We start from the raw sequence: 20,823 nt of genomic DNA on the forward strand, positions 1-20,823 counted from the left end.
TCCTGTCAAATCTGCCATGGCTATGCTGCGTGCCATCTGTGTGCTGGCATGTGTCATGTATTTGGATTGTCCATGCCACTCACAGGCTGATGTGTGATGCCAGTGCTATCCAGATTGCAGCACATGTGTTGCTTTACCATCCAGTCCTCAGTGTCTGCTTTTTGACTCCACTTCCAACTCATTGCCAGTGCATGCATGCCAGAGTTATTGTCATGTGTGACATGTGTCATTTATGTACTGGATGTCTGCCTAGTCATGCCTATGTGTGTGGGCTATGGTGCTCATGCCTGTTTTCATTACTTTTCTTTTATGTTTTTGCAGATGATGAGGCACTTGATGCTGTTGAGGAGGAGGAGATGGCGCAGAGGCAGGAGTACTCAAAGCCACAACCGGGCACCAGTGGAGGACGTGGGGTTGTGTTGGTTTAAAACACATTACTCCTACAGACCATACTGTCCACGGGTGTCTCTGGGTACTGCTCCGGAGACCTCTATGAATCAGGTGCTGAATCAGACATTGAGACATATGTCCCGTCGCAGGTGAGTATTTCTGGTGTGGATGCTGTCCAACCCCCCTGCACTGTGGATAGACCCCTCTATGGGGCATTCAGTGTTGGAAAGTCCGCCTGTGGCAGTTACAGATGCAGGGTCACGCTCCACAATATTTTCTCCTGTTCCTGAGCCAGCAGATCAAATGAGGAATGCAGTACTGCAGCCTCAGGCAGTGCCAGCACAGCAAGGTGCACATCACCTTGCCCCAAACAGGTGTGGTGCCTGCCAACGTGGTGGCCGTGCTCCACCAGGCAATACTGTGTGGGTGAACTCCATGTCCACCATAGCAGCACAACAGGGGGCATCGTGTGAGAAGATGGCTCAGGCCCTGGATAGGGTGGAAACTTCCATTCTTCCCCCTGAAAGACAGGTGGAGCTCCAGCAGCAGGCAACAGAGTCCATTTGCCACTCACACAGGGAGGACATGTTGGTGTCCAACAGGGACCGACGGGCTGGACTGGAGACTCTGCGCACAGCCATTACTGCAGAGTAACACACCACAGGGATGCCATGAGGTTAGAACACAGGTCCCTCAGAGATACTCTGTGTGAACTTGAGGTGTCCCGGAGTACAAGGTCAGAACAGCAGCTGGAGCAGCTGACACGCTCACTCTCAGCTGAGCTCCAGGCAACCCGTCAGGAGATCCGGGCATCACGCGAGGCCATGCAGGAAGAAATGAGTGCTACCAGTGAGGTGATGCATGGGGATCTCCGTACCATCATCCTGCAGAACCAAACCTTTCAGACCCGCATGCTTGCTGCCATGGAGGAGCATGCCAGGGCTTTGTGTGGTATGCCTCCCCTATCATGCCCACCTTCTGATGTAGCACCAGAGGGTGATGACAGCGACTGCGGTTCTCCTACTGTAGGGTAGCTGTGCAGGCTATGAGCACATGGAGGTTTTTTTTTTTTCTCAACATCCACGCATTTGGGTGTTGGAGTGCACCCTGTACCTCGTCCCTCCTGGGTGCCCCCCTGCCGCCCCGGTCCACACATGGTCATTTTTTTTTCATATTTTATTCCGATTTGCTAAATGAAAATAGTATGCAATCCATTGGTTATCTTTATTTATTCTTCTTCTTATTTCTATTTTTAATTTTCATTTTATTTTCAATCTTGATTTCTTATTTTCATTTTCATAGATTTATTTTTATTTGGTTATGCTTCTGATTTTTACTTTGTTATTTTAATTTGTTTGTTTTGCTTTACATTTACTTTTGCTTTTTCACTATTTCATTTGCATTAACATTTTTGTTCATTGCCATTTTCTTTCAGTTTATGAAATAATGTTACAGTGTGTTGCTTTGTGTGGCTCCCGTAGGCATCCAGTATATATTCCAGCTGGGCACATGCAGGCTTGTCCTGTCTTTGGGTTAGAAACTTGGGTTCCTGACACACACACCCCTCCTGCTTCCCCTTTCCATGGGCTCGCAAAGGGTGTGACCAAGTGACAGTAACTTACACAGAGACATTGGGCTCCCATAAATTGTGTGGGCAGTCTGTAGTCCAAACTGTGCATACATCCCTAGTGGGGATTGTTGTTCATTTCTCCACTGCATGGTGGATTTATATATGGATTTACATCCAGGATTTTTTTCTTATATACATGTAGCTTCTTCATGTCTTAACAAGCCCGTCTCCTTTGCAGATGCAGTTCATGTTGTATGCAGTACACTGCCACATTTGCCTACCAGCAACACTCTTCAGTTGGAAGGGGTCGATGTGCTGCCTTAGTCAGGTTGTGACACTTGCACTACTTTAATTTTTTACTGTCATATGTTGCCAGTGCTGGATCCTGAACTGATGTTGTGTCTTGCTGGTAAGTATTTGTTCATGTGTGTTGTTTTTTTTTTCATTACTGAGAGAAAATTGTCTCTGGCCAGTTTCGATTTGGGACAGTGCACTTTGTGACACTTGTGTCATGTGTTGTGCATTCATTTGGTTGCTTTCACATTGCATGCCATGCCATGGTGTGTTGGGTAGCTGAGATGGGGAGGGGTTGGGTGGCACGCCACTATTTGGATGTTATATTTTGCAAGGGGGTAGTCCTTCATGCTGCATGAATGTATGCCTTTCACTGACACAGCATTGGGTGTCTTTAAGTAGCTAGGGATGCACACAATGTAGCACTTCCAGGTGAACAATCTCAGGGTGGTATGGTTGTGACACTTGACTGTCCCTTTCGTCATCATCATTGATTGTCAGCTGGTATGTGCCAGGCCTGTGTGCACTCCGCAGGGGTGGGATTTTAAGTGAAGTAATTTGCCACAAGCTGGGTACGGGCTGCCTCACCAAGTGCCCTTTAACTTCCCATGCGCAGAGGCAGTGCATGTGGTTGGGGATGTGGGCCCACCACCATGTCCACGGGCATGACCCGCCAGGTTGCAACGTTGTGCAGGACACATGCTGCCACTATGATCCTGCACACTACTGGGGGCGCATATAGCAGCTGCCCACCAGAGCGGTCAGGGAAGCGAAAGCATGACTTGAGCACTCCGAATGTGCGCTCCACTATGCCCCGGGTTGCAATATGGGCTGTGTTGTATCTTACCTCTGGTGGTGTGGTGGGGTTCCGAATTGGCGTCATCATGTAGGTGCTCAGAGCCTTTCTGCAGGTGTTCTGGGCATGTATATGTGCCTGCGGACTGAGGGGCGTGCAGTCATGATGGCCAACACCTGGTGTAGGCAGCGTGACTGCGTGGTTTATGAGACACCCCCAACTATGGCACTTGTCCACTTAAATGACCCAGTAGCCAAGAAGTGCAGTACTTTGAGCACCTTTTCCAAGGGGCTCAGTGCTTGGGAGCACAGGGTGGGTGATGTGAGGTCATCCTCCCACTCCCTGACCAGTTCTAGGATTATTAGTGGTGGAAACCTGTACCTCCCATACACCTGGTCATCAGGCATCCCAAAAAGGCTGGTCCTGTGTAAAATAATGTGGGGCCTGGCTATCCTGCTCCTCCTCCTGCGGTGTCCCACAACCACTGCTGCGAGGAACGGTATATTCATCGTAGATTATGAGCTTGTTTGTTGTTTGCGTGCACTTTTATGCTGCACGGGGCCGCTTACGCCTGCTTCCTGCTGGCGTACGTATTTCCGGATTAGCGCATCGTTTTTGGCGCACAGGTTTCCCCTGTTCGATTCCATGAATATGTGTTGTAAGCGCGCGTGTGGGCGTTTTGAGCATTTACCTCCCGTACTTCCCCCGTAACGCCCACATTTACACACGTTGTTCCCCATGCCGCGTGTTATACCCCATGGTCCACCCAATTTTCTTGTGTGCGCTACACGTTGTGCGCTTTCCCTGTGCGCATCGTGCACGCTGTTTAGTGACGTGTGCGCCCGCGTGCTCCACCGACTTATTTGGCGCACATCCCAGGTTTTACAAGCGCAGTGCATTCCATGAATCGATGAACGGCTGCGTGCGTGGCTTTTGCACGCATGCACTGCGGTTTTCACTCTTGCGCTCCCCTTTTCCGTGCACATTTATTTCATGAATTACCCTGTAAATCTGAAAGAAAATGAAGAAACGCTAGGAGTAAAACAACTAATAGCTCAATCTTTGATTATACTAGTTAATGGTGTATCAACAAAAGACAAACAAATTTGGTAACAACTAGTTGACTTGAACAAAGTTATACAAGACCTACAATATCTACAAGAAAACAATGAATACTACAAAGACATAAACTCAAAGGAAAACTTAAAAGAAACCACTAAATAATTCAAGATTCACCAGTTACTGGCCAATTTGAACATGTAGATACTGTTACGGCAGCCAACATTTTAGAGCAGTATGCAATTCACCTACCATACTCCAGAGACACCATTAAAGATGCATTTGCAACATATCAAATGCATTAAGCCAAAGGATCAACAATGAGCATATGGGAAAAAAGTCTAGAAGCATGTTATTTTCCTCTACTCATTCCTACAGGAAAAGGAGGAAGATGTGATGAAAGGTCCACACAAATGAGTGCATTGGAATATGGCTCTTTACAACTGTATTCTGAAGACCCCCATATTCAGACAAAATGTAGAATACATTTTTCACCTCCTGTTTGAAAGTGAACTAGCAACTTTATGTTATGGAGTGGCACACACATTAAAAACTGGCTCTAATTTTTTATACACCTGTACTAACAAACTACTTCAAAAAATAAAAGATAAAGATGAAGTTACCCACCCATATATTACTATTATTGGACATTTAAATACACCCGTTGTGTGAAAAAATATCTTGAGTGGACATTCATCATTGTGCATGTGTCATTTATTCATATAAAGTGCATAGTGTACATATACTCCCACACCCAGTGCCCTCTGTTCAACTATCATGTCACCCTCAGCAGTCATGTGTGTCAGAAACATTGTGCAATCACTGACTGACGCACAACACGTCCATCCTGTGCATCAGCACCACAATGATGTGCAGCCACATCTTCTTCATCCCCTTCATCATCACCAGGTGGTAGCAGTTCAATGTCAGTGGCACGTTCCGGCAGATACAAATGTTGTGCAGCATGAAACATGCCATGATGATCCTGGCCACCTTCTTATGCCTGTAGAGGATTGCCCCACCCACCGGCTAATGCAGCGAAACCGTGCCTTCAACACGCCAAAGGTCTGCTTGATGACCACGCGGATTCGGGTGTGGGAACGATTGTAGTCCTCCTCGTGCCTGTTCTGTGGGTTTCGGAAGGGGTGAGCAGCCACGGCTTCAAGGGATAGCAACTGTCACCTGCATGGGAGGCAAAAACGGTATATGTCAGTTGATTCATGATGGACAGCTGTACTAGTCACACATGCCTGCAGATTATCGTTGGTCACATGCACATGTCCCTGGTTGTATGCACGCAATTTTTAGGCCCTCAATGTGTCCATGGACTAATGCTGTATGTTGCATCTTCAAGATGATACACGGTGTGCACTGCCTTCTTGTTCCTCATGCATTTTGTAGGCATACAGCTGTGTTTGTGTCTAATTTGTGATGTGTTGTGTTCTGTAGGATTTTCTGACTGGGAGCGTTGGCAGTAGGCTCTGCAATGTTCGGCATTCAGCGCTGATTTTTCCCATGGTGACATGCTGCATTCCTGTGGTTGTGGCGGCCCTGTGACAGACAGTGGATTCCCTTGGTGGTTTTGTTCCATGCACTCCCTTGGATGCTTGTCTTGTGTGGTGATTTGCTGAGACAGCAACATATTACATATTCACTGCATGTTGCTGGATGGTGTTATGGAGGGTGAGGTCCACTAATGAGTGGTGCACGTGTTGTGGGATATGGGGTGGTTTACTGTTTGTCACGTTGTGATAGGTGTCGACATTAATTTATTCCTATGGGATTTGGTTGTCATGTTCTGTTTGGGATGCTTTGGGGCACAGTGTTTAGTGATGTACACAGTGTGCTGTCACATCCACTTGACACCATGGTGGTGTATGCATCTCTCCCCCCATTTCAGTGCCATGTGCCTGTCATGCAATTTACCAATCAGCCAGGCACGTCGTCCAGCATGTCGCTCCATGTAGCGTGGTAGCGTGGAGTTCCGCAGGACCATAGGGTCATGAGTTGATCCAGGATATTGTGCACAGCAATGTGTGATGATCTTGCTGGTGTCACATACCATCTGCACATTGATGGAGTGGTATTGCTTGCGGTTGCGGTACACCACCTCCATTGCATGCGGGACCACCAACTCCACGTGGGTGCAGTTGAGGGCACCTATACTATTTGGCATGCCTGCCAGTGCATGGATGCCAACTTTTGTATCAAAAATCTCCTGGGGAGTCCGTGGTAGGGATATGTAGTCCCTTGTGCGCTTGAGGAGGGAATCCAGCACTTGGTTCAGAATGCGAGAAAATAAGGGTTGTGATATGCCATGCATGTGCCCCACTGTGTGCTGGTGGGTGCCGGTGGCAAGGAAGTGGAGCACCAACACTACCTTCAGTAGAGGGGGGATGGTGGAGCGTATTTCAATGAGGCTGACAATGTCGTTGTGTATCATGTCCACGATGGTGGTGATGGTGTCCCGGTCCAGACAGTACATGGTGTGGATCTGCTTAGGGATTAGGTTGAATGGACTGGCTCTGATGCAAGGGATTGGGGTCTGCCTGTCTGGTACCGCTGGCTGCACTGGTGGGGAATGCTGGGCCTGTCTCACCCTCCTTCTCCTCCTGCGTGCCGATATTTGCATGTCCACCTGACTTGTGATGTCCTCCCATTAACGGCATGCCAATATTGCCGGCCTGAAGGGCTGCGTACCCGCGCCCTTGCCGCTATTAGATGCACCGTTATTAGCAGAGCCTCTAATACTGGGGTCTTAGATCGGAATAGCCCGGAGCGGTATGCGATGCCAGTAATCCTTTACCGTCATTGTTTTTTCATTACCTCCAACCTCGTAATGACCCTCATTGCCTTGATTTGCTACCCTTCTTCTCTCAATTTTCTACGGTTCATGCAAATTCTTGTGAATTCAGTTCTGAGTTATGATTTATTGCAGTCTATGATCTTTACTAGTTACCAATGGTCATCTACTCTTGAAATGGATGGTAGCATCAACTTGTGTAGTACTATGATCACTTTTAATTATTGAGGTTTCTTCTTTGTTTGCTTCATTATATTGTTTGGTTCCTTTACTGTTTTATTTTTGATCTTACTTTGATAATTGATGATTCACAAAACAGCAAACGGCCATGAAAGGACCTTTGTATAAGCGCTTCTATAAAACAGCACGTGCGTAGGGGTGTCAAAGCTTTTTGTCTCAAGACATTTGAAGTTATGGTTCTGCGTTTTAGTGTGTTTTTGCACAAGGTGCATTGGACTTTCTCCATTTGTTTTTTGCCACAAAATATGATTTTTTTTTAAAAGTACTGGTGTTTCTACCTGTTTAATTTTCTATTCAATTTTCTCCAAGATCACTGATCCCACCCTATTCTGTCTTGTTCTCCAAGTGTATTTAACCTTCCTCGTCCTCTGTCCTGCAACCACCCACTGTAACGTCCTTTGTTTATTCTCACCCAGTTTATATGTCCCTTTTATCCAAGTTGGATTTTTTTCCAATGACCCTATTATTAGTATGTGCAAAGAGAATAACAGTGTTGTATGATCACATTTTGTGTCTTAAATAGTTCATGTGATGCACTGCATACAGCATATGAGGGTCATAAAAACTTCTGTATTAAACTGTGTTTCTTGGAGTATGTGTTATTTAACGAGTTATCTTTTCTTTTTTTTAAAGATAGAAGGATATTTTTTTAAATCATTGATGAATAACCGTGGATATGGTATAGCCTAATTGGGTTATGAATTTCAGAGGCATGGTTAATTTCAGCAACAATTGGGGAGGGTCACTGCCACAGATTCTGGACCATACTCGAGGCTATAGGCCTCAATGTGCAAAAAAGTATGCTTATGTACCAAAAAAAGTCTGTTCTTACCTTCCAGGCTTACTCCACTGTAATAACTAATGCCAAACAATTAATAATAGTGCTGGAGCTCTTGCAAATACAAGTCTGGTTCAATGGGAATATGTTGTGATTTTCTGCCCAGTCTTCAAGTTCTCTGAGCAGGATGCGTGCAAATATTTTAGAGGAGATTTCTAGCATTGCTCCCTGTGCTTTCATGGGTTCCCTTTTTCCAGATGGGAACAATAATGCTATTGCGTCCGCTGGAAGGGATAGTCTGAGTGGATTCAATACTACAGAATAGCCTGTGTGGTTTATATACCCAGCTAGTAGGATCTAGTTTAACTAGTGTGCTGCAAGTACTATCCGGTCCCCAAGCTTAATCTGAGACCCTATTAATGTCTCTAGTTCGGGCCTTGGGCCCATTAATTATGGACAAGAATTTTGTGGCCATTTTGCATATACTTGTTTTATAGCTTTAACAGAAGCACAATACTCCATTGGATGTAGGTGCGCCATAGCTAGATTGTGCAGCTCCTTACGAAGAAGCCTTTTGCTCTCTCTAATAGAACAGTCATACTCATGCAGGTGACCAGTGGAGGATGCAATGGGCAATCTGCGTGTGGGCAGGTTTTTGGCCATAGCACATTGTTTATAGTGTATATACATATTTCGAAGCGATGGATGGCTGAAGGAGCCAGCTCAGGGGTTATAGGCGTAATGGGTTTAACGGCGCTGATAAAGGTGCCAGTGCCGTTAAACCCATTCTGCTCTATTACGAGGTTCCCTTGCGGGACACGCTCTGGACGTCTGGTCAGACCAGACGTCCTTTGCAGGTCCCGCGAGGGGACCAGGGAGCTAATAACGGGCTTGTTATTAACAGGCCCATTGTTAGCTCCCTCCCCATTCCCATTGAGCCCTATGGGGGCTCAAATGGGGATGTGTTCCCTGAATTGGGAAATACCGGGTCCTCCAAGGTTGGAATGGCCCAGTATTTCCCCAATCAGGGACCACAGACCCAGACCCGAGTTTGGAGGTAGCCATGCCATTATTAAGGGCATGGCTACCTCCAAACTCGTAATGAGGCCCAAGATGTTTTGGATAGCATTGTTGTAAAATGAATTGTGCAGTGAGCTATGCCTTTCCCATGGAGCGATCGTTCCATGAGATACAATTTAGAGTCAAATTGATAATAAGGTCTCCAGATGAAACAGGGCTAGTGCTGGACCAGTGGGGTGGCATATGATATTGAGACGTGCAATGGGAGGATAGTGGTTGCTCTCCTGTCGAGGACTTATGCACATATCTTCCACCATCGTGCACGTGTTTGCAAAGAACATATAGTCACTGGTGCTGAATGCACCATTCCCACCTTATGTGTACCTAAGCCGACATTCAGATGGAACTGCTCCAATCACCATGGAAACACCTGCAGCAAATAGCAAGGGCACCCAGCTCATACCACATCGAAGGGTTTTGTATTGGCCTTGCTTCTGATGGGCAAGACTCTCACAGCTCCATCAGCTTCCCTCCAGCACTGAGAAATCGGGGATTCTGAATTCTCCACAAACTAATATAGGTTGTACATTACCAAGTCCTTCTAATATGCATTCCAACGGTTTGACGATGTCCAGATTTACCCTTTCATATGGTGGAGCATATGTGGTTAGAACAATTAGTGTTTGGCATATATGATGCTTTGAAGTAGCAGGGACAGTGATCTTGCCAATCAGTATGTTGCCTGATGGGCAGGAAATGTCCTCTATGCACAAGTACTGCTTTACGCCAAGTACGAGTCCTCCCTTAAGATGGTCTCTAAGGCCCTGGATTGCCAGACAGATTATACATTTCCATCCATCAATTATTAATGCGTTGACAAGCCAGGTTTCCTGCAGGGCTATAATGCTCAATTGGTCTATGTGATACAATAGTCAATCTCAATCTGTCCAGTGTCTGTTTCCGCATGTGTTTCAGCTTAGGTGGATACAATTAAGGGGGTGGCCAGTGTTAGGTACAGCTGCCTCCTCGTCTCTCCACCATATTGTCCAACCACTCCCAGTGGCACTCTTCTCTGTGAGTTGGTGATGTTTCAATTTTATTTTGATTAACAATTCATCCAATATAGTTAGCAGCCTTGCTTACTTCAGGTATGGATGTTGGGCTGGTATTCCCTAGCAGGGGTGTTAGCCTCGATGTTGTCTCTCCTATCCCCTCAGATCTCGGGCCATGCCCATTCTTCTTGTGGAATGTTGTTTCGATGACTTCACAATCATAGCCCAGTTTCAACAGAGATGCTCCGTGCTCCATGATATATGTCAGGATATGGTCCATTTGGAAGTGAACAACAGCAGTAGCCTGTCGCTCATCCTCCAGCATTTCCACTCTTTTAATGTCACTACTCCTAATATGCCTCAATGGTATGGTGGTATGTAGCAGTTCCAATAGATGGTAGCGATTATTGTAGTGTCTGTCAGAGTCAAGATATGTACTCTGCATTTTTAGCGCCTTGATGTAGTATGTGACATGAGTAGGCCCAGCAAGTCAGTTTCAGTATCTTGACCAAAGTTGACCTGGGTCTTGGCATTGTTGGTGGCACACCTTACTCTCTTAGTTGCCTTAGCCACAGCATTCTCAGTAGATAACTGTCTAAAGGGTGGCTTTTCCAGGCTAAGTGAAGAGTTATCTAGATGTGGCACAGACTTTACAGAATCAACCACCTCTGTTCTATTTGAATCAGAACATCTGATGCCTGTGTCGATCTGCATGTGTAGATCTTGAACACACAACATAGTAGATGCTCTAGTCGTTTGCATGTCACATAAAGTCTCAGCTGATATGTTTGAACCACAGTTATTAAGATGTATAATGTTCGTCATGCCATGTGTGGTAGGAACAAATTCAAACTGGGTAAGAGGAAGGATGGCCGAAGTGCCGGGCTCAACCACATGAAACTGTCATGCCAAACTCCAGAGAAAAATGAATGATTCCATTTTTGTCTTTTGCTGTTGTTCTTCCCATGGCGTGCAGACAGTGATTTGCTTGGACATTTGAAACTTTCAAAGAACCATTTATTGCTATAAAAAAAGCTTTATTTCATATCCAAAATGTGAGCAGTACTTGGAGTTAAAGGAGAAAGAATTACACCAAGAAGAACATTTGGCAGCTGAATTGGCAAAAGAGGCTCCTGCGAGAAGGCAAGATTTTGAAACAGGAAGTCAAAATATGCTTGGTGAGCCAATTATTCAAACTGATATTGAGCTTGCCATGGAAGAAGTAGAAAGTACAATGCAACAAACTAAGGTTACAGATGCACATCATGATGAACTAGTTAGTAAACTTAATATAGAGCAAAAATAAGTTTTTTTATAAAACCAAGATAGGTTCTTGATGTATGTAAATGGACAATCAGGAACAGATACATCTTTTTTAATTCATGCAATAAGAGCTAGGATCCAAAATGTAACTGATTACTCTTTGCCATGTATTATAACTGTTCCAACAGTTTTAGCAGCATTCAATGTAGGAGGTGTTACTTTACATTGATTGTTAATGCTACCACGAGCATGACTACACACTAGAGTATCGAAAACTTGTATCAAGTGCAGCACAAGAAGTAGGAAATGTTCTCAGAAAAATAAATACCTTGATTGTAGATTTGTTTGAAGGTAAACATGTACTTGTTTTTGGATAATTGTCACAATTGAATCGTGTCAAAGGTCCACCAGTTTCCAAAATGTTGCAATTTAAGTATAGTAATAAAACTATATGAAATATTGGTAATTTTAACCTTTGGAATTGTTTTGAATTCCAGGAACTTACAATTAATATGAAGCAATCTGCAAACTTACAGGGTAATTCATGGAATAAATATGTGCCGAAAAGGGGAGCACAAGCGTGAAAATCGCAGCGCACGCATGCTAAAGCTGCGCACGCAGCTGTTCATCGATTCATGGAATGCGTTGCGCTTGTAAAACCTGGGATGTGCGCCAAATCCGTGGGTGATGCACGCGGGTGCACACATCACTAAACGGCATGCGCAACGTGCACAGGGAAAGTGCACATCGTGTAGCGCACACAAGAAAAGTGGGTGTAACACAGGGCATAGCACGCGGAATGGGGAACAATGCGTGAAAATGTGGGCGTTACGGGGGAAGCACAGGAGGTATATGGTTGCAACGCCCACACGCGCGCTAACAACACGTATTCATGGAATCGAACAGGGGAAAGGCGTGCGCCAAAAAAGATGCGCTTATCCGGAAACACGTACGCCAGCAGGAAGCAGGCATAAGCTGCTCACGCAGCATAAAAGTGCGTGCAAACAACAAACAAGCTCATACACTACGATGAATATACTGCTCTTCCCAGCAGTGGTCGTGGGACACCGCAGGAGGAGGAGGATAGCCAGGCCCTGAATTTTTTTACCCAGGACCAGCCTTTTTGCGATGCCTGATGACCAGGTGTATGGGAGGTACAGGTTTCCACCACTAATAATCCTAGAACTAGTCAGGGAGTGGGAGGATGACCTCACATCACCCACCCTGTGCCCCCGAGCATTGAGCCCCTTGGAAAAGGTCCTCAATGTACTGCACTTCTTGGCAACTAGGTAATTTCAGCAGACAAGTGCCATAGTTGGGGGTGTCTCACAGGCCACGTAGTCACGCTGCCTACACCAGGTGTTGGCCATCATGACTGCACGCCCCTCAGTCCGCAGGCACATACACATGCCCAGAACACCTGCAGAAAGGCAGGCTGACATCCAGTACTGTTACGGGGTGGCACACTTCCCCAAAATGCTAGGTGCCATTCATTGCACCCATGTGGCACTACGTCCTCACAGGGCCACTGAGCACATCTATCGAAACCGCAAGCACTGGCATTCCATCAACGTGCAGGTTGTATGTATTTGTATTTGTATTTGTTTTATTTGTAACGTGCACCTTCAGGCCCGGAGGCATCAGGGCGCAAAATTTAGACAAGGTTACATAAGCAAACAGTTACATATATTCAAAACGATAAACATAGACAGTGCACAGTATTCAGGGCATACAACAATATACATATTTACAGAATGGGGCAGGCTCCTAGGAATATAAGAGGTCCATAACTCAAGGCTGGTTGAAGAGCCAGGAATTGGTTTTGCATTTGAAGGCATTAAAGCATTCTTCAGATCTGATGGTGAGGGGGAGGGCGTTCCAAAGCTTGGATGCTAGGACGGGGAAGCTAGATCCACCCAATTTTTCTAGTTTGAACCTAGGAATGGTTAGACAGTGGGTTTTGGCCGTTCTCTGAGGGTGGGTGGGTGCGTGGCGAGATAACCGGCTGCAGAGGTATGGTGGGGCTTGGTTGGCTAGGCATTTGTGGGTAAGGGAATGTGATGCCAAGGTAATCATCACTTCATATATACCAACTATCCAGGGTCCAGCCATTATAGTTTCATATTCAGAATGTCACCCCTAAACCGCGACCAGGAAGCTGGGCGGCATGACGACACATGGCTAATTGGTGAGTATAAATGCCACTGCACAGGCATGCATGTCAAACACTGAGAAATGGGAAAATCCCACTAATGACAACCATTATCACCTCCCCAGGGGACAGTGCCAACCCTCTGAGCACCTACATGATTATGCCAATTCGGAACCCCACCACATCACCTGAGGTAAGATACAACACAGCCCATATTGCAACCCGGGGCATAGTGGAGCGCACATTCGGAGTGCTCAAGTCATGCTTTTGCTCCCTTGACTGCTCTGGTGGGCGGCTGCTGCATGCGCCCCCAGTAGTGTGCAGGATCATAGTGGCAGCATGTGTCCTGCACAACGTTGCAACCCGGCGGGGTGTGCCGGTGGACATGGTGGTGCCCCCACATTCCCAACCACATGCACGGCCACTGCACATGGGAAGTGAAAGGGCACATGGTGAGGCAGCCCGTACCCAGCTTGTGGCAAATTACTTCACCTAAAATCCCACCATACCAGCATGACAATCAATGATGATGACAAAAGGGACAGTCAAGTGTCACAACCATACCACCCTGAGATTGTTCACCTGGAAGTGCTACATTGTGTGCATCCCTAGCTACTTAAAGACACCCAATGCTGTGTCAGTAAAAGGCATACATTCATACAGCATGAAGGACTACCCCCTTGCAAAATATCACTTCCAAATAGTGGCATGTCACCCAATCCCTCCCCATCTCAGCTACCCAACACACTATGGCATGGCATGCAATGTGAAAGCAACCAAATGAATGCACAACACATGGCACGTGTCACAATGTGCACTGTCCCAAATGGAAACAGGCCAGAGACAATTTCCTCTCAGTAATGAATAAAAAAACAACACACATGAACAAATACTTACCAGCAAGACAAAACATCAGCACATGATCCAACAGTGGCAACATATGACAGTAAAACATTAAAGTAGTGCAAGTGTCACAACCTGACTAAGGCAGCAAATCAACCCCTTCCAAGTACAAAATGTTGCTGGTATGCAAATGTGGCAGTGTACTGCATGCAACATTAACTGCATCTGCAAAGGAGATGGGCTTGTAAAGACATGAACAAGCTACATGCATATAAGGAAAAAGTCCTGGATGTAAAACCATATATAAACACACCATGCAGTGGAGAAATCAACAACAATCTCCACTAGGGATGTATACACAGTTTGGACTACAGACTGCCCACACAATTTATGGGAGCCCAATGTCTCTGTGTAAGTTACTGTCACTTGGTCACACACTTTGCGAGCCCATGGAAAGGGGAAGCAGGAGGGGTGTGTGTGTCAGGAACCCAAGTTTCTAACCCAAACACAGGACAAGCCTGCATGTGCCCAGCTGGTATACACAGTGGATGCCTGCGTGAGCCACACAAAGCAACACACTGTAACATTATTTCACAATCTTAAAGGAAATGGTTATACAAATAAATGTACATGCAAATGAAATATAGAAAAAGCAAAAGTAAATGTAAAGTAAAACAAACCAATTTCAAATAATAAAGTAAAAATCAGAGGCATAACCAAATAAAAACAAATCTATGAAAATGAAAATAAAAAAATCAAGATTGAAAATAAAAATAAAATAAAAATAAAAAAAAACAAGAAGAAGAAAAAAAGATAACAAATGCATTGAATACTATTTCCATTTTGCAAATAGGAATGAAATGTGAAAAAAAATGCCCATGTGTGGACCGGGGGGGGGGCTCAGGAGGGACAAGGTACAGGGTGCACCCCAACACTCACATGCGTGGGTGTAAGAAGAAAAAAAAACCTCCATTGGCTCATGGCCTGCACGGCTACGCTACAGTGGGAGAACTGCAGTCGCTGTCATCACCCTCTGGTGCTACATCAGCAGGTGGGCGTGATATGGGCGGCAGACCATGCAAAGCCCTGGCATGCTCCTCCATGGCAGCAAGCATGCGGGTGTGAAAGGTTTGGTTCTGCAGGATGATGGTATGGAGATCCCCATGAAGCACCTCCTGGGTTGCCTGCATTTCTGCCTGCATTACCTCGCGTGATGCCCGGATCTCCTGACGGGTTGCCTGGAGCTCAGCTGAGAGTGAGCGTGTCAGCTGCTCCAGCTACTGTTCTGACCTTGTACTCCAGGACACCTCAAGTTCACACAGAGTATCTCTGAGGGACCTGATTTCTAACCTCAGGGCTTCCCTGTGGGCCTGTGACTCTGCAGATATGGCTGTGCGCAAAGTCTCCAGTCCAGCCCGTCAGTCCCTGTCAGATGCCAACATGTCCTCCCTGTGTGAGTGGGAAATGGACTCGATTGCCTGCTGCTGGAGCTCTACCTGCCTTTAAGGGGGGAGAATGGAAGTGGCCACCCTATCCATGGCCTCAGCCATCATCTCACACAATGCCCCCTGTTGTGCTGCTATAGTGTAGATGGAGTTCTCCCTCACAGTATTGCCTGGTGGCGCACAGCCACCGCATTGGCGGGCACCACACCTGTTTGGGGCAAGGTGATGTGCATATTGCTGTGCTGGCACTGTATGAGGCTGCAGGACTGCATTTATCCTTTGATCTTCTGGCCCAGGAACAGGAGCAAATATTGTGGAGTGTGACCCTGCATCAATAACCGCCACAGGCAGACTTTCCAAAACTGAATGCCCCATAGAGGGGTCTACCCCCAGTCCAGTGGGTTGGACAGAACAGCATCCCTACCAGAAACGCTCACCTTCGACGGGACATATGTCTCAATGTCTGATTCAGCACCTGAATCATAGAGGTCTCCGGAGGTGTACCCAGAGACACCCGTGGACAATATGGTCTGTAGGAGTAATGGATTTTCACCCACCCCACATCTTCCACTGGTGCCCGGTTGTGGCTGTGAGTACTCCTGGCTCTGCACTATCTCCTTCTCCTCAACAGCATCAAGTGCCTCATCACCTGCAAAAACATAAAAGAAAAGTAATGAAAACAGACATGAGCACCATAGCCCACACACATAGTAATGACGAGCAGACATCCAGTACATAAATGACACATGTCACAGATGACAATAACTCTGGCATGCATGCACTGTCAATGAGTTGGAAGGGGAGGCAAAAAGCAGACACTGAGGACTCCAAGATGGAAAAGCAACACATGTGCTGCATGGTTGATAGCACTGGCATCACACATTAGCCTGTGAGTGGCATGGACAATCCACATACATGACACCTGCCAGCACACAGATGGCACATAGCATAGCCATGGCATATTTGACAAGGACACCCAGATGGTAGCAAATCAGTAATGTCACCCATCCATGTGAGATGGACATCATGAAATTGAACATGTAAAATAGTGTGACAAAACATGCATGTGCCACACGCGGCAACAAAGCCAGTGTTCACTGATGAAGTGATGGCAGGGACATGGATACATCAATGGTTGGTCACTTCGACATGACAGAAGACAATAGTCATGATGATCATTCAAACAGGGCCCCAAAATCATTGTGTGCACACCATGTGTAGGTACACATTACTCAAACAGCCTGATTGGTGAAATCATTCCCATAATACGGTAACTAATGTGGGCCATTGTGGGGTGATATCTATGACTGAAGTATGTTACATTTGGGGCAGTACGGCACAAAAATGCGTGGTAAAAATGCTAAGGATTTCATCAATCAGGCAGAATGAACAGGAAAACAGTGTGAACAATGTTGTGGCAAGATGACAGTTGAAGGCAAAGCGCAGTCATGTTGTGCTAATTATCTACTGCGGTCAGAAGGGATACTTGAAAACCCTAACCCAAGGTTGGGATATGGTTTGGAGGCACCACATGGGTGACCCATAGCAGTCCTGACTACACAGCCTCAACTGGCACTCAATCACAACACATCACCCAAGAAACATACACATGGTTTGCACACACATGCATGGCCACTCACTGGACATTGCCTCAAGATCTGGTAGGTCTCCCACGCCTTGGATCTTATCCTCTGCGATGAACTCTCCAGAGATTGCCTCATGTTCTGTTAGATCATCCTCCTCTGGTGGAGACCCACTGCCAGTCACCAGAGTAGAGGCATAATTGGAAGCCAGCATGTTCTTTGCTCTACGTTTGAGGTCATTCCACCGCTTAGAGCAATCATCAGCTGTGCTCCTCACAAATCCAAGGGAACTAATCTGGTCCGCGATGCACTGCCAGTGGGCCCTACGTTGAGCAGTCGTAGTCTTGCACCCTGCAGTCACCAGCATTTTGCGGCCATGGGCCGACACGTAGCCCACAAGTGCATCTAGTTCTGCATCATTGAAACTACGCTTCCTTGACGTGCCGGAGTGGGTAGCCATGTCTGGGGTCCCGGCCTGTACCACAAGAGCACCCTTCTTCCTCTTGGAAGGTGGTTCAGACCCTGATTGGCTTACGCCGCTCTGGTTGGTAGGGGCTGAAGAGCAGGTGGACTGGGCACTGGAAGTAGCCAAAGGCACGATGACCAAAGGTCTCACAGCAGGCATTGGCTGCTGGTGATGTTGGCAGGACCAACCTCGGTGTGAAGTACTTGGACCAACACTGACCCGGCTGGGAGACTCGGAGCTGGGGTGGATTGAGCTGCAGTTGCCACTGCAGCCTCCTCACCCTGGCTACTTGGGCAGCAGATGACATTGCTGCCCTAGATCCATGTGGCCTGGTGACAGCAACTTTCACCGCCACACGTGGCTTTGACTTGGTGACACGGAAGTCAGCCTGGGAGTCATCCTGTGCCGATTCGGTTGACAATATGGGCACGGTTAACAAGGCCTGAGCTGGGACGGTGTCAGCTACATCTCCCCAACCCATTGGGGGGGAATAGGTGTCCCTGATTGGTCTTCCACACACTGGCCTCTTGGGCCACCCTGCACATCCTGACCACGTCCCCTACCGCGCCCACCTCTTTGAGGTCGGCCACCTTTGCCTCCCTTACTGCTCGGTCGCCTCCCAACCATGGCACTGATGTTGTGCGAATGGGAGGTGCAGTAAACAATTGTCCTGGGTAATTGGGGTGAAAGCGGTAGGGTACTAGATGGAATACATACCCTAGTGCTCTAGCAAGGCTGTCTGTGACCCCTAGGGGAATATGATGGATCATGTAATGCTCAGGCACCCCGAAAACAAAATTTAACGTGCACGTGACCCCTGGTAGACCACGTGCGTGGAATAAAGAACCCGCACTATGCTGTGGCACCCAGAAATACAAAAATAAACGTATGCATGGTACACGCAGGCTACAATGACCTCTGAATCGGTACGCAACACACGGGGGCAACCACAGTTAAAAAATATATGCGCGACTCGCCGTTTGCCTAGATAAAGAAGGTGAAAAAGACACGCATGTGCACGTTGGCAGTACCAACGCCAAAAGAAGATTTGAACGCCGTCTGAATCTACAAGGAGTACGAACTGGAACCGTTGTGAAGTAATTGCGTGTGAATCACCCGCTCGCTCTCCACAAAAAGCACGTACAAAAAAATTGTGTCCTACGCGTACCTTTTAAGCTACCCCACAGGTGCAACGTCACTTGCGCATGTACGCGCTAAGGGCCTTTCCTCCAATTACATGCAGTGACACCCAGACGTGCAGTTTGTGCACCTGTACAATCAACATGCACCCGTGTTGAGGGAAATGCCCAAGCGCGTTATGTCACAGACGCGCTTACGCACTAAGGGCTTTTCCATGGATTACACGCTGATGTGCAGTTTTTTCATGTGCCAAATCACTCCGCATCAAGCTGGCCACCTGACAACACACGGAAGTCCACGCTCCTTCCCAGAAGGCCATTTTACTGCCCCCCAGATCCCCGAGCACGCTTCCACCTGCCATCTGCTGCTGCCTGACTGCCTGCTGGCCACGTGCCCTGCTATTTGGTTCATGCATGTCAGCCATCTGCAGGGGTCCAGTTGCTGTGACCACCCCTGCTGGAACAGAAGACTCCTGCCTGGTATTACATCGCTCCACAGCCCATCCCCAGGACCTAGTTGCCCACACACACCTGCCTCGGGGGTTGCCATGTCGGGGCAAACACCATCAGAGACCACAGACAACCCCCAGCCAGAGAGGCAGAGGGCTACCAGTTTCAGTGCCAATGAAGTTGGTATCCTGGTGGAGCAAGTCCTGGGGCAGTATAATGCCCTCTTTGGGTGTTCACGTGCCGACAATGAAGGACGGAAGAAGATCTGGATGGACATTGTGGCTGCCATCAACATGGAGGGCGTGGCAGCCCGCAACATTCAACACGTCCGGAAGTGCTGGGAGGACTTCAGGTCCAGGACCCTCAACAAGGCCCAGCACCTCTTGAAGGCAGCAGATGCTGAGGGGTGCCGGGTCCGCCTTACCAACAACCAGATGAGGGTCCTGAAACGTATCTGCCAGTGCTCCACCTCCAGGTCCTTGAGAGGCAGACCCATCCGGAGTCGAGCGATAAGTGTACATGCGTACTGATTGGACGCTGTGCATATTGAGGTATGCAGGATGGACATATGTCTTTGTTGGCCCATGTATGTATGTGTATGCACAGGGACATGAGCCTTTTGCATGTGAGTCCTGTCATGTGTGAGACACACCAATGGTGTATGTGTTCAAATGCATGCTGGCCGAATGCATGTGTGGGTGCACACATGTTTCAATTTCTGTGTATGTACTGTGGCATGGTTGTGGTGTCACAAATGGATGCTGGTTCCACCTGCATGTATCTACACTATGTACATGGCATGTGTGTGTATTTTACAAGTGTGCAACTGTGATACACCATGTATGCATTTGACACTGACATTGGCAGATGTGACATGGATGGCAATGACATCACTGTGACAGGTGGTGGAGATGTACAGATACATGTATGTCTGGTGGCGTGTGCGTGTGTTCTGCACTCCCCATGTTGCATGTGACTTCAGGCTAACCTTCGGCTTCTCATGCTGTTGTATGTGTATGGATGGTGCTGCCTGCTTCAACATTCCTGTTGATTTGCGCATATGTGTGATTTGAAATGATGTGTGTGTTTGGGAGTGTGATGCCATGTGTGAAGTTTGACACTGCCACTCATGTGCAACTTTCATGTGTGTATCGGACCATTGTACAGTGCCCTGATGCCTGTGTTCTGACTCTCCCTGTCTGCAGCGTCAACTGATGAAGAGGGTGAGACGGTGCTGTGGAGCAAAGCGGCAGGGATTGCACTGCCAGCCGGAGAAGCAAGGCCCGGCTCCCCTCCCAGGTTGTCATCTCGTCGGGGAGTGAGGAGTCTGGTGCCATGTCCATGGCCACAGCTGCCGAGGGTAGGTCCAAGAGGCGGAGGTCAGAGATGGACTCCTCGGCAGCAGAAGGGGCAGTTGAGAGCCCACACGGTCCAATGGAGGAAGATGGCACGGAGTCATCCAGGTTGGTGGTGGGTTTGG

Source organism: Ambystoma mexicanum, chromosome 9 (genome assembly GCF_040938575.1).
Source record: "Ambystoma mexicanum isolate Mex_15411 chromosome 9, UKY_AmexF1_1, whole genome shotgun sequence".
Taxonomy (NCBI): Eukaryota; Metazoa; Chordata; class Amphibia; order Caudata; family Ambystomatidae; genus Ambystoma; species Ambystoma mexicanum.